This window comes from Bemisia tabaci, chromosome 3 (assembly GCF_918797505.1).
Source record: "Bemisia tabaci chromosome 3, PGI_BMITA_v3".
In the NCBI taxonomy this organism is placed as follows: Eukaryota; Metazoa; Arthropoda; class Insecta; order Hemiptera; family Aleyrodidae; genus Bemisia; species Bemisia tabaci.
Window position 1 is genome coordinate 36,391,180 of NC_092795.1, and position 13,259 is coordinate 36,404,438.

Genomic DNA, 13,259 nt, shown 5'->3' on the forward strand with positions numbered 1-13,259 from the left:
ACACCCTGGTGCAGTATCTCTTCCGGAGCAGTTGCGTTTGAGCCGATCCAAGAATACGATTCGACAGAGCGATCCGGCACGATTGCGGACGACACTTGAGACTTGAAGAGTAAAATACTATTCGGAGGCAAACTTCGAGATACACCCTGATCCGCTTCTTGCGCGGGTCGTTTTGAATAACCGCGGGATAAAAACGCGGGTTCAATTATTGGACTTTGAAACGTCGATCACTTAACGATTGCCCCCGCCAGACTTCATCGCGCGTTTCGGAGTATTTATCTTCGCTTGAAATCTAAAAAATTTCGCCTCCTCGGTGGAGGACGGGAGGGAGGCGCGGTGGCAGACCGACCGGGATACTTAAAATGCTTGACGGAGAAAAATGGGTTGCACTGTTTTTTCGCCGCTTTCGAGGGGTTTCGGTGCTGGCGGACGGACGTTTTGATTGGAAATTCCGGGAGCAGAGCTGTGCAGTTTGTTTGTATTTCGGTTCATTTCGGCGAGTCAGGACTGAACTGTAAAAGTCAGGCTTGAAGTGCTCCTGAAAGCTATGTGGAGTGACGGATCCGGACTCGTGCAGAATGTCTACTGTGAAAAATTTCGAAATGAACCGATTGTTTTTCGTTTTCTACTGATGAGAGGGCTTACGAGTGAGGACTAATGGAATTATTTGGGCAGTTTTTCCGCTAGAATGATAAAGTCGTACCAAATGTGTCAATTCCAAAAAGGATGGTGTAATTACCGTCATAGAAATATCTCAGGTAATGTATAGGTGATTCGAAAAATGATGTGCATGGATCTCACAGTTTTTTAATCAAAATAATGAAGAATTTGCATACAAACATTTTATTGCTTCGCATCTGAGAGTGCCTGATGAGCTGAGTTCGCAGTATGTTTCATAATTTTTTTCTGACATGGGAAATCGGAGAAAAATAGATTTAAAAGTGAGAAAATGTGCCGCCTTGGGACGTCATCTGGCGGCATTTTCCATTTAAACGCATAAATTGTAGCTGAAATAAGGTTATTTTGTGATATTTCCTCAAATAATTGTCCAATATAGAAACCAAGGACATCCTCGTACTCAGTTTTCCTAACAATATCATTTTAAATATGAAATTTACAAAATTTAAGATACCTGCAAATTCTCTATTAAAGGAAAATTCGAAGTACAGTTATGAATCGACCAGGTATAGGAGAAAAAAGTTGAAACATTGACAATGTAAAGAATAAGTGTTAACGCGGCATTTCTGAAGAATTCTTGAAGGTAAAGTCTTAGATGCGCTTCACTTTACGAATTGAAATTCACACATACACAGGAAGAGAGAAAGAGAGAAAGAAAAAGAGGCAGCAAATTAAAAGGATAAATTAATAAATACGTAGGGAAATAAATCCAGATGTCTCTGAACTCTCTACCCCCCAAGGTTGCCTTACCTCTCATGAGTTCTTATCACAGAAAAACCTTTGCGATGCCAAAAATCCACACTAGAAGCTTACAACTTAATCCCTCTGCGTCGGATTCAGGTCGAAAGCTCGTCCATTGACCTAGTCGTTAAAAGGTCGTCTCTTTGAGGTATCAAAATTGCCCGTTGGTCGACATCTGGGCGGGGGGGGGGGAATTGGGACTGCTACAAAGCGCCCATACCTCGTGTTTCGAGAACCACGTAATTCCGTTGAAAACCTACTTCCACCTACGTGGTTTATTTCCTGGAAGGTAGAGCCACTACGGATTAAAAACACGCAGACCGCATAGGACGGAAGTTTGACTTGCAAAGAAATAAGTACACGAGGCGAAAAAAGGGAGGGGACTTTACGAACGGGGAGGGCGGAGGGGGATTTATAGAAAGTCCAAGCTTGTAGCACGCTCCCGAGGGACACCTTGATTTCCTCGGTCCCGACTGCGAGCGCCGCGTCGCGTCCTGGAGAGGAGGAATATAAATTACGTGGAAAAACTTAGGGAACTCAAGATGAAAAAAGATGAAACAAGCTGATTGAGTTTGTAAAAAGCTTAGCATAGTAGACTTAACGGCGGCGGGGCCGCCAATTCTACCGGGTTTCTAATCGGACCGGGTGCCCGTCGCGAAACGATCGCCTCACAGGGGAAAATGATGAGTTGGGACACATTTTGAGGCATCAAATAATTAAATATTACACACTGAATCAGCATGGACACCGATACTAACGCTGAACGTTCTGTGCAAATCCCTTACGGGATTCATGAGAGGCTTCCAACACCATAATCAAGGACTTTTTAGAGTTCTTAACATTGAAATTGCTCTGAAGATCTTTCATGGAATTCTGAAACAAATTTTAATATTTTCAATCCCCCTATGCCTTCTCCCTCAGTAAAGCCCCCCTTCCAGGCTCTCCTCCCCGTGTACTTATTTCTTTGCAAGTCCAACTTTCGTGCAATGTGGTCTGCGTGTTCTTAATCCGCAGTGCTCTCTCTTCCTGAAAATGATACATAAATTTAAGCGTTTTCGGTGTAATCACGTGGTTCTCGAAAATGTTTAAATCTAGGATGTTCAAAATAATCTTAAAGATCTTAAAAATGGAAGTTTTCCCCTTCTGTGCTTTCATTTTTGCTTAAATACTGCATGATACAAAAAGAAGCAAAATATATGACGAATAGCGATATTTCAAAGTTAAGTTGACTCCAACACAATGGGATAAAACACTACTCTGCCAAAGCTTGTAAACAGAATAACGGGATTATGTAATTTAAGGGAATTTCAGTGCATCTTCGAAATTTTCGCAATTTTCCAAAGTTCAAAAATACTCATAGGCTTGAAAATCAGAGGAAGATTTGAAGGATGTACTCATGGAATTTAAACCCATCACAAACCCATAAGAGAACAGAAAATTTGGGAGTTCTATTGCATCGATTAAGAGATTTAAAGTTTTAATCGCGATTTACATTGGAATCTATAGGATCTACTCGCTTTCTCTTGTTGTTTCGAAACGGTTAAAATGGAGTTACTTAGTCATAGTTTTTGCTTTATGGTGCTGATTTAAAGTATATGTTGATTTCGTTCTGCCTGAAAATTTGTGAGTGTATTCTCCACGGTTACGGCAACAGTTCCTGTGGAAGTTCCAAGCGAGCTGCACCCGCTTAAAAAATCGCTCGTGCCGGCTCGCAACTCTCAAACCGTGTGGTTAGGCGCGGCGGCCAACTTCGACACGGCGCGAAAGTTGGAGCTGAAACTGAAAAATTGAACGCGGGAAACACTAGTTTCCGGGTTTATTGAGGTTGTCACAAAGGTTGACGCGGAATTTATGACTGTTCCTTTGAAGAACGAGTTACGAAAGCAGTGGTTCAAAAGCCATTTGAATTCCGATGGCAAAGTGTTGAGCAAACAAGACCGAATTCAACGAGATGTAACCTCCTAACTTACCCACATGTTCTCAAGAGGATTTTTCAGAGGTATTAATTTGGACTTAACATTGGGGTGATAGTCTTGGTTTCTTTTGAGTCCGGAGAAACTTGGGTTACAAAGATTCATGATGGACTTTCGGAATCACGAGAGGGACATACGCAGCACTATTCTGCCGTGCTAAGGAAGAACGCCGTATGAACATTCGATAGCTGCCAAATTTTCTTCGATAAAATGTTCATTTTTGAGGAAAGTAATGGATATTGTCCCTTGAAATTTTCAGAAACTAGATGAAATTGCGAACAAAAATTTCTAAAAAATTGAAAGAGAGTTTACTGGGAAATTCGTGTCGAAAATCAAAGTAAATTTGGCGACGCCTCAAGGCCCATACGGCGTTTTTTCTTAACTGGAAAAAAAAACACATTGGATCTAGAGTCCAGACTCTTAAAAACATCGACAAGAAAAAATACTCTTGATTCAATCGGATTTTTGCTTAAATCAAGAACCAAGCCTCTTAATTTGAGCGGATTTCCTTTTGATTTAAGCAAAAATCTGATTGAATCAAGAGTATTTTTTCTTATTAATGTTTTCAAGAGTCTGGCCTCTAGATCCAATGTGTTTTTTTTTCAGTGTTAGCACGGCAGTATTGAACGCTGATCTTAGAATTCGCTCCGGTCGTATACCGCTTCGCCGGTTTTGCAGTAAGAGGTCATTTGCGCTGGTCTCCGAGTCGTGTTTTGAAGCTTGATTCTTGTAAATCAGCTAATAATAATGATATCCGTCCAAACAGCGACTTTCTACGTTCAATACTAACCGAGATGATGACATCACACCGTGGTATAGTGACACCCTTGGTTTCTTCCACCTTGCTTTCATCAGAGTTCTACGTCGAGTAACCAGTGAAAATGTGTCGTGTCACCTTGATTGATGAAAGCAAGGTGGAAGAAACCACGGGTGTCAGGATCGCGGTGGATGAGACCATACACCGAATTTTTCGAAGCGCGATATCTGGGACAATACTGAACGTAGAAAGTTACTGTTTGGGCGCATCTCATTATTTGTAGCTGATAACAAAAATTTTCCGCCAACTTGTTTGTTTACATTGGGTCAAACTAGAATCGGAGGGGCTGCATGCATAGCACTAGAAAAAAAAAAAAAAACCACATTGGATCTAGAGTCCAGACTCTTGAAAACATTGACAAGAAAAAATACTCTTGATTCAATCGGATTTTTGCTTGAATCAATACAAAATCCGCTTAAATTAAGATGCTTGGTTCTTGATTTAAGCTAGATTCTGATTGAATCAAGAGTACTTTTTCTCGTCGATGTTTTTAAGAGTCTGGACTCTGGATCCAATGTGTTTTCTTTCCAGTGAGGGTTTGTTTACATTGGTCCAACTTCGGGGCTCCATGATAGCCGACCAATCAGGGAGCGGCACACTTTTTCTGTAGTAAAAGGATTGAGACGGCATTACTCTCCCGTATACAGGTACTCTACTATCCCCTCCATGGGTTGTGGCAACGTTCCCTATAGAAATTTACCACGCGATTATTAAGGATATGAGAAAAACGACACGGGTGCTGTTTGCCCGCGATTAAGGGCGCGGCGCCCCGAGACCGAGATGGATGGAAGAACCCTACATTGCTCCCTGCCCTCTTGAGGGGCTGGGGCCGGGGCCCCCAGCGCCATTGCCCGTCGCTCGCGCAACAAAATCAACTGCACACATTTCATTCGCCGCGACTTCATTACCGGCAACAGAATCCACAATCCACCATAAACCTCCCAGCAACCAGGGCGGGGAGCCTCAAAAGCACTCGCACTTTATTTTTAATGCACAAGTCCTATCCTCCCCTCCCCCCCTCCTCCGTCCCGCGGGAACTATGAGTGCAGAGCTGTCATTGCAGGATACGGCAAATCTGCAAGGATTAGCGTCGGAAACTCATCACAGGTTGTGGCCTCCGCTGCCACATTTCAGCGTTGAAAACATCTACAGACGTCTACTCGAGCGAGTTTACTCAATAACACCTACCCGTACCTTCCAGCGCAGAAAGAGGTTAGGAACCGGTGGTGAACACCAAAATACATGGCACCTTATGGGAACTGCTGAAACGAGTTAGTGTTCAAAATGAAAATTAGGTGCAAAAATTTCGGCACAACTTAAATTTAAAACGCGCACTGGAAAATGAGGAACTTAAAAGCAGGGCCGGGTTAAGGGGGTGGCCACATGGGCCGCGGTCCGTGGCGGCAACTCTAAGGGGCGGCAAAAATTTGCAATTTTTTTAAGTGTAGGTATAAAGAAAAATCGGATTTAGACAAAAAAATTACAAACGAGAAAAGGCGACAAAATCTCTCATTTACTGAGAGTATAGTAATTTCGTATTTTGTCGTCTCTTAGTGATACAAGAGACAGTACCTTCAATTAGTAGAGTTAAGGGAGAAACCAAACACGCAATTTGGCCTGGAACGGCGCGACTTAGAGGGAAATGATAACGTGGACTTGAGATGAAAAGGAGAAGCCCTCGGCGCGGCGATCGGCATGTAACACATATTAGCACCTACAAGACTGCACGAATACTTCACGCATTGCATCAAACACAGTGCGGCCAGCGTGAAACGGTTACCGCCTACAAGTATGCATGAATACTTCACGCAATGCGCCAAACACGGTGCGGTCAGCGTGAAACGCATAGCGCCTACAAGACTGCGTGAATACTTCACGCATTGCGACAAACACAGTGCGGTCGGCCTGAAACGCATTGCGCCTACAAGACTGTCTGAATACTTTACGCTTTGCACCAAACAGGGAAGGCCTTGTCCACACAGAGATAGGTTTACGAAACTTAACTTTCACGCAAAGTTCCGTAAACTTTTGCTAGTAGTGTTGACAGGGCTTTCCCAAAAAATGTGTCCAACACGAGTAAATGCGTCTTATGCACCCCTCCCTCGCTGGCACGTTCACTTGATGGTTTTTATCGAGTTTCAAAACGAATGAGAAGGGGGCGGCAAAATACAGGCGGCCCATGGGCGGCAAGTAGGTGAATCCGGCCCTGCTTAAAAGCATTGAAATTGCGTAAAAGAATCAAAACTTCACCTAGCGTTTCCCAAACACCCGCCGTATTTCTCGGCGCTAGTAGATGCACCTTGGCTCTTATCTTATTTCTATGATATACTATACAATAAGAGTAGCGCGTAACGCATAAATCCTGAGACGCAAAGCGCTTCGGGGGTTGGACCGCGATGCGGTCAGAGAAGTATAGCCCCCTGTTCAATGATAATTTCCTTGACACTGAACTCACGTTTAGCGTCATTTCAGAGAAAAATATGGCAAAAACGAGGCTGAAACTGGAGAATGCTCGCGGAATATTTTTCTCGTCTGCAAATCCGGGCGGTTCAGGAACTGCATCCGTGGCACGCGGGGCGAGCGGCGGACTACGGGTTGGTAATTGATCTTCAGGCACCTAGGAATATTTATAATCCTACTACAATATCGCACGCACATTGTTGTCGCGCGGTAACGGACGATTTTATAAAAAGAGCCACGCCAAAGTCAAGATATCAACCATGGTTCCCCATTCTAAATCCGTCAAGAGTTCCGGAATACGGAATTTTTTTGGTCCAATTTCTCTCACTTCATGACCGTCAAAAGTTCCAAGAAAGTTACAGAAAATGCAACAGATCCGGAACATTTCGGAAATTTCAAAATTTCCGGAAAAATTCAGAAACATCTCAAAAGTTCCGAAATTCGGTACTGACTCGTTCCCGAATTCCTCTTCTGCACTGGAAAAAAAAACACATTGGATCTGGAGGCCAGACTCTTAAAAACATCGACAAGAAAAAATACTCTTGATTCAATCGGATTTTTGCTTAAATCAAGAACCAAGCCTCTTAATTTGAGCGGATTTCCTTTTGATCTAAGCGAAAATCTGATTGAATCGAGAGTATTTTTTCTTGTCAATGTTTTCAAGAGTCTGGACTCTAGATCCAATGTGTTTTTTTTCCAGTGTGCTCCATTTTCTCTCTCATTTTGTTCACTGAAGAAACCTTTATTTCCTGATCCATTCAAGGTTAAAATCTCTACGACTGTTGATAATGTTATCTTTTGGACAATATGAATAATTATGTTATCAGATTGAATATATGACGTCCTGGGAGCTTGAACTACGAGAGCCAATCAAGAATGAATCTCAGTATCTTTCATTCACAGTATGAAGAGATAATAATGAAATCAAGCCTCTAATGTATAATGATGAATGAATAAATGGCTCTCGAGGAGAACCTACATTTCGGGTACAAATGTAACAGAAGTGCTTTATGGGGAAAGTCATGGATGGGAGCCATTGACTGCGTAATAGTTGCGTGCGTGGACGTTATTTTGCAAAAAGAGTTCATTTGCATTTTTGCTGCATTCAATATGACTGCATACAGGAGTTAGGTATCATCTAAAAATAGAATACCTATGATAGCAACGAATTTTTTTTCCCTGAATTTGATCTTTCTTTTCTTCCCTTTTCCAGTTTGAAGTTAAAAATGTTGCACGCAACTTCAAAATGCACATATACTCACAGAAACTTCGCGGGCGAGAAACTCTACACAGCGCACGGACAAGAGAAGGAGTGTATTTTAAGTTGACAATACCTGAAACAAAAAATGGAAAAGTCATTATTAGGGTTAATGTATTTAAAATCTGGCAACTGGAAATTTATCATTACACATAAAGGAAAACGAGGGAGATTATGTTACATTTTGGAGAGTGCAACTTAAAATAAAGAGATTTCATTCTGCTTTTTTCTTTTAAAATTATACTTTTTATACATGAGACGAAATGTTTCTTCAGACTGCATTTTACTGTGACAGGATGAATTTTTCTACGATCCTGGAAATCGCCAGGAGGTATCTTATACATACATATTGCGTTAAAAGAGGGGAAAATAACATGTACCTAGTGACACTGATAAATTGATTCTTGATGTGAAAAGACATTGCAGGGCCTGTCTACAGGACGATGAAAAATTATGTTGCGGTAATTACAGTAAGGTTGTAAAAAAAATTCAAGAATCCCAAAGTCTTCAACGTTATGCCTTATATTGCGGCTGTCAAAAAAGTTTACGTTCCTAAAACTTAAAGATGTACGTTTAAAAATACACGATTTTTTCATTTTATTTTCAAAATTTAGGGTCCATAACACCTATCAGGGTGGCATGAATAACGTAAGAAAGAAATGAAAGATTGGACATTTCAGTGAAGTATGTCATGAAATTTCACGAGGCTATGAAATATTTCGTATTTTTCAGGGGCTAGAGAATGCAGCCCGCACTCAAATACACAAAAATAGAAGAAAGTCACGATTTTTACATTTTGCAAAACATGGAAAGAAAAGGGTATTTTTTAATATCTTTCATAAATCTCTGATATTTCATGAAATATTTCACGTGAAATTTCAAGATTTTATTTTTCACGAAATTTTGCCACCCTGACACCTATGGCAACCGGGACAAGGAGCAGCGGAAAAAAAAAAGGAAAAACGCACGGCGAGTCACGTAGCGATTTGGCTCGAAGGGTAGCGAAAATCACGCACCTCTGCATATGAAATCCATCTGCACACAAAAGACACTACGCATTGCTAAGCGCGCCGGCACAAAGGCTGGAACCGGGTCGGGCCTTTAAAAAAATCGGGATAGGAAAAAATAATAAATAAATAAAAAACGAGGGGCCGTCGGGGGCCACGGGAGGGGTGTGCATACACTCCGACCCCCTTCCAACCCCCGGTATATCATTCGCGCGCCTGGTGGGTTTAAGGGAAGCGGATGGGACAGGTGGAGGGAAATGGGAAAAAAGCCGCGTGTGTTTTCGTAATCACTGTATGAAGAAAAATGAAATGAAATTAAAATAAAATAGAATAAAAATATACATACGAGGTAATTATTAACTCTCGCTTAGGTTGATACGGAGTCTCCATTTTCATGCAGCGTTGCCAGTTTGAGACTGGTGTGCAAAATTATAAAAAATCGATTTCATTTAATTTCATGAGTATCAGCGGTTTCCGAGCGAAAACTCGCCTGCGGGCCGATTATTGAAAATGATAGACAAAGCCATAGACAAAGAAGACAAAAGAGATTTGGAGGGATCCTATTGGTAGAAGTGCGGGTGGTATTAATGGACAAAAGAGGTGGGTAATAGTTTTACTACACTGGAAGAAAAAAACAGAAAAAAAAACACATTGGATCTAGAGTCTAGACTCTTAAAAACATCGACAAGAAAAAATACTCTTGATTCAATCGGATTTTAGCTTAAATCGAGAACCAAGCCTCTTAATTTGAGCGGACTTCCTTTTGATTTAAGCAAACATCTGATTGAATCAAGAGTTTTTTGTCTTGTCAATGTTTTCAAGAGTCTGGACTCTAGATCCAATGTGGTTTTTTTCCAGTGTAACGGCAACCCACCAGAGACCTGACTGTTAGTCTATCATTTTCACCCTTTGTCTATAGGAACCACCCATTTCAACCGATAGGGTCGCTCCATACTCCCTATGTCTTCTTTGTCTATAGCTTTGTCAATCAATTTCAATAATCAGTCCGCTGAGGAGGAATTCTGCAGACGGTTCTTCCACGATTTCTATTGAAAGGTGATCGATCTCCACACAGTTAACTTACTGTAAATTTTTTTCGAGCCCCAATTAGGGCATTTCCATGTCGACAGAAACCTAACCTATAAACGGGTTAAAAGCGTTGGAATCTTTTAAAGCTTATCAAAGGCGAAGTAAGACAAAATACACTTCAATTATTGTTGAGCTGATGGTTGAGAACTTGCAGTGTTTCTCTTCGTACAAAAAAATTTGATCCTTTCTTAAAAACTTAATTCGGAGATGGCGCTTTATTTGAAGACCGGAAAATTTCAGCGTTACAAAAAGTGAGGCAACGCAGTGCCTCTTGTCTAATTGAATTTGCTCACAAAGCGGGAACAAACAACCGTTTGGAAGTTCCGCTCGGTGTTTATTTTGCGTTAATCCTCCGAGTCTTCATTCTTCCGTTCCTTTCTTCGATTAATTTGAATAAAAGTCGTTGTTCTCAGTCCCACAAAAAAATAGAAGAGGCGGGCGCAAAATTGCATTTTCCCCACCTGCATGGTAGAGTATACTCTACCATGCAGGTGGGGAAAATGCAACGCCGCCTATAGACGGCGTTCGATGATCGCCAATGATCAACCAGGATTCGGCACCAACTATTTCGTAAAAAGAGGGTAGTTGTGGTGCAGTAAGTTCCTTTTCGTGAATGCGTAGATCAAGTACTGTGCTGGAACCAATGCACAATAGAATCCTAACTGACTTAGTACAGCACTTAAATATTATTAACATATTATTCTATCTCTTTTTCTCCATCACTAATGATTACTATATATACTATTCTATCTCTTCTTCTCTATTACTAATGATTACTATATATATTATTTTATCTCTTCTTCTGCTTTCTTTTTTCAGCTGGAGGAGCATAAAAGACCAGTTTACACAAGTTTCCGATCACTAACGAAAAATCCGACCAAAGGCCTCCGCGCTCGGAGAGCACCAGAGATGCAGAATGTTCGTCTTAATTTTCAGACTTGCTGCTTTTTAAGCTCATTTTCATTACGCAGCTTACCCAAACGATTTTATTTTGATATTCGAAGGTCAGTTTTTGGCCCCTTTTTTTCCGATTTTGTTCACAGGTTTTGATTATTTTTTTCTTTTCCAGGCGGAGACTCAACTGCGCAATGCTGGCAATATAGTTAGAAGTTTCTTCCAATAAGCGGATCCAGACACTTTGAAAGGGGTAGGACGGCGTGAACATTGACGATTCTTGAAAGTTGGCAACACTGATTTTCTACCACTTAAATGCATGTAAAACAATCGATTTTTGGTGAGGTATCTTGCCCAGGGTGGCATGAAACGTACGAAAGAAATGAAAGATTGGAAATTTCAGTGAAATATTTGACGTAAGTTCACGGGGCTGTGAAATATTTCATAATTTTCAGGGGCTGAAGTATGCAACTCGCACTCAAACACACAAAAATAGAAGATAGTCAACATTTTTGCATTTTGCGAAACATGAAAAGGAACCGGTATTTTTTAATATGTTTCATAAATTTCTGATAATTCATGAAAAATTTCACGTGAAACTTCAAGATTTTATTTTTCATGGAATTTCGTCACCCTAATCTTGCCTCACCTACAAATCTATATTTTAGTGGATTTAAATGAAGGAAAAACCATGTTAAACCAACTATCGAGAATTGCCGCAAGGGTGTCCGGAGGATTCCCCCCCCCCCCATTTTTTTTAAAATTTTAAGGCATCTAATATACAACTGGAGTCACTTTCGTCAAACGTAATTACCTAATCTAAGCGTCCTTCCTTCCTCTTCTTCCCTCGGTTCCTCCCTTCATTCTTCATTCCCCTTTTATTCCCCCTTTTTTCGAAAGAACATGGTGTACGCCCCCCTACGGCCGTGCGTCCTCCCCCTGGATCCACATTTCTTTCTCCCAGATGGAATGAGGATTACAACGAGATATTGAGTCTGCTAAAGAGTCGATAAGATCGCCGTGCTAAGAAAAAACGCCGTATGAGCCGTCCAGGCGTTGCCAAATTTTCCTAGACAAATCACTAATTATCAAGAGAATTTGTGAATATGTTCCTTCCAATTTCTCAGGTAATTTTGTTTGTAATTTGATTAAGAAAGTCTGGAAATCTTAAGCAGGGTATCTAGTTTTTTTTTTTTTCATTTTGGGAAATCCTGATGAAATCCCGATTCATCCGGATGAAATCCCGATTATTCCTGATTTTTGACCGCTAAATCCTGATTTCATAATTTTCCAAATCCTGATTTTTTGCGGAGGCGAATGTAACTTGCAAGAATAGCTCGATAAAAAAATCCGATCGGACGGCCGACTTTTCTCAAATCCTGATTGACCTTAAATCCTGATAGAATCGAGAGAATCCTGATGCTAAACACCCTGTTAAGGAAAAATATTGATAATTTTCCTCAAAGACAAACATTTTATCGGAGGAGATTCGACGACTCCCGAATGTTCAATGTTCATACGGGGTTCTTCCTTGCACGGCAGGAGAGCCTCCGTTTTTTGTCATCAAAAGCGATATTTTCCCGCTCTCGGCTGAAGCTTGCTTCATGTTTCGACAGATCGGTGCTCGGAGCGCATCTTCCCGAATCCAGCGAGGCCGCGATACGGATCCCGAGGCGCGACGCAAGAGTCCTCGCTGGATGTTTTAGAAGAGACGGATGTGCCCGCTGTTGACTTTCCGATTAACCGGCGTTTTATTTACACAACATCCACGGTAAAGAGGACGGCGCGCCTGCAGTGCTTGTGCACCGCTTGCCACTGCTCGCGCCGCAGATTGTTTTATTCGTTTACCACTCGTTTTCACCACTACCCCCTGGTCAACTACCCTGTTTCCACGACTACCCCCTGGTCAACTACCCTATCTCCGTCCCCGGGGCTGACGCTGCGTCCGTCCTCCGCAGCGGGTAGTTTTTCATTGCGGTTTCACGTTCGGAATGTTGCCAGTGATAACGAACTAACCTCTCCGTTGCCAGTTGGTCCGCAGGTTTGACTCAGAGTACCTTCATAGGGAGAGTATGGGTAATGTGCACTGGAAAAAAAAACAAAAAAAACACACATTGGATCTAGAGTCCAGACTCTTGAACACATTGACAAGAAAAAATACTCTTGATTCAATCAGATTTTTGTTTAAATCAAAAGGAAATCCGCTCAATTTATGAGGCTTGGCTCTTGATTTAAGCAAAAATCCGATTGAATCAAGAGTATTTTTTCTTGTCGATGTTTTTAAGAGTCTGGACTCTAGATCCAAGCGGTTTTTTTCCAGTGTAAGGAGAGTATGGGTAAGG

At 41.5% G+C, this 13,259-nt stretch overlaps 1 protein-coding gene across 2 annotated transcripts in view; it reads right to left on the reverse strand.

The window, feature by feature from the left end:
* The window catches only part of sfl (N-deacetylase and N-sulfotransferase sfl), a 172,107-nt gene that overhangs the window by 92,087 nt on the left and 66,761 nt on the right, over positions 1–13,259 (reverse strand). The window contains exon 2 of one of the 2 annotated variants that reach the window (XM_072298283.1): positions 7,932–8,003. The exons of the other annotated variant lie outside the window; for it this stretch is intronic. The gene's annotated coding sequence lies outside the window, so the exon portion shown is untranslated. The remainder of the gene's footprint in view (positions 1–7,931; positions 8,004–13,259) is intronic. 2 annotated transcript variants of the gene reach the window in all.